We start from the raw sequence: 2,212 nt of genomic DNA on the forward strand, positions 1-2,212 counted from the left end.
TAATAGAATGACTATAGGACCAGTTTGATAGAACACAATTTCATACAAAATATATAATTTGGGGTCCCGGCTTTCTGGGGACCCTTGGCCTGGCAAACTTTGAAGACCTCTGTATTAAATGATTAAAAAGGTCATACCTGCTCTATGTGGACCTATTGCTTTTCGAGGGTAAAATATCCCTTTGAACATGAGTTAAATGAAGGAATACCAGTAAAGCCTGGCTAAAAGCTACACATATTTGATTTTGAATGATAAAAGACGCTTTAATGACTGTGTTAAATATTATGTAAATTTGAATAGTGTCGTTGCAGACTGTCAGGACTCCAGCCTGTGTGTTTGTCTTTTTGTGTTGTTCTCCCTTCCATCAGCAGGATGCACCTGGATCTGGTCCGCCTCCTCACACACCGGATGATGGTTGCCTCATTAGCGGAGTGCTCTTAAGCTGCTGATTGCCACTACCTTGACGCCAGAGTCTTTGCCAGTTTTGGGAAGTCTTCCTGCAAACTGGATCTTTCCGGACCTTCTCTCCCTGAAGGAATCAGCTGAGCCTTGGACCAAGCTGGGGATTCAAACAGGAGGTTTGGATCCTTCTTCCTTGAAGAGGACGTTGAGTTAACTCTCTGAGCAAGGGAATCATCTCCATTACGACCCGTTCAAGTACCGCAGGAAAACTGAGTGGCAGCCAGTTTCTCCGTTCACCAACAACCATCCGAGTTCTGGGTAAACCCTGTTCCGCCCTCCACCGAATCAGAATAACACTGGAAAACAGCACACGGATTGGAGTCAAAGATCCTACAACTTCTCTGGAAAAGTGAGTCAACCACCAGATCCTCTTCTCCATATCCCTGAATGAAATTTCCCACTAAGCCTGAATTAATCGTTTGTCTTCCCTTCATCTTCCAGTTCTGGTCGAGCTGAGTTCTGAGCTACTCCGCACCGAGCCGAAACTCTTTAATAAACCCGTAAAACTTTTCATCTGTGTCTCTCTGAATTGGTTTCTCTGCATGTGGGTTCGAGCTTTAGATAAAACCATGACACAGACTTGCCAATTTAACTTCATCCATATCGTAACATGACAGACTGCTATCTCCACAAACATAGTATCATCATCTAAAGAAATTAATATAATATTATATCATGATAAAGGCATAATAACTACACCAAGAACACCAGGACAGGGTTCCTTTTAGGGTTTTTCATAGACTTTCAGTCTGCTAACCCTAACCTTACTTAGGGACTGATCATTAGAAGTAGTACATGTCTTAAAACGTTTTTATGTCGGAGCAAATCCTCAAAGAAGGTGCAAAGTGATTTGTATTTTACAGGTTAGGAATGTCATGATCTGCCCTGATAGCTAACCTTAATTGTTTATGTCATTTACTTGCTTAACTCTGGCTGGCTCCTAATTATCACTCACCTCATCCTGGTTCTGTTTTATATTCGACGCAGCCCAGCTATTAGGGGCAGATCATTGTTTGTATTATGCCTGTTAGTTTGTCTGTTTCGTGAGTTTCGTTTATTCCATATGGTTCATGTCCAGATTCCTGACGGCCAGCAGATTGAGAGGGTTTTGGTGTTTGTCTTGTCTTCTGATCATGTCCTGGTCCTTCTCCGCGGAGCCCTCAGGGTTTTGGCTTGGAACCCTGGGAGGATGAGTTTAATTCCCTCAAACCTGGCTCCAAGGAGGAGACCAGCTTAAAGTCCTGCAGAAATCCTGGAACCATTGTCTCTGTCCCTCAACCACTGAGCCTGCCTGTCTGCATCTGTGCGTGTCTGTCTGGGCAAACTTCTGCTTCTGACTTCTGGATGCCTGGACCCCTCTGTTCCGGTTTGGATTGGAACCTTTGATCGAGCTGAGGACCCCTGGATTCCTGAATTGTTCCTGCCTGCTCTGTCTTCCCCTGACCGGGTTTGGCTTCCTGCATGTTCTATGGGGCTGCACTGAACTGTTCTGCATCTTTTTGATCACTTTATCACTTTTAAAAGTCAAGCATAACATGATATGCAAACATTTAAGCAGTCATTGTTGCAACGAAGGAAGATTTTGTATAATGACAGAGGAAGGAGAGAGATTCTGAGTGCATGTTGACATACTTTAGTCACTTAGAAAAAAACTAGAGGAATAAATAATGGAATAATATTCATAAAAAAAGGTATACAGCTGTTGGGAGGGATTTTTCGTGCGTGTGTTGGGGGGCCATCAGCAGACAAA

Source organism: Cyprinodon variegatus, unplaced genomic scaffold (genome assembly GCF_000732505.1).
Source record: "Cyprinodon variegatus isolate N-32 unplaced genomic scaffold, C_variegatus-1.0 Scaffold417, whole genome shotgun sequence".
In the NCBI taxonomy this organism is placed as follows: domain Eukaryota; kingdom Metazoa; phylum Chordata; class Actinopteri; order Cyprinodontiformes; family Cyprinodontidae; genus Cyprinodon; species Cyprinodon variegatus.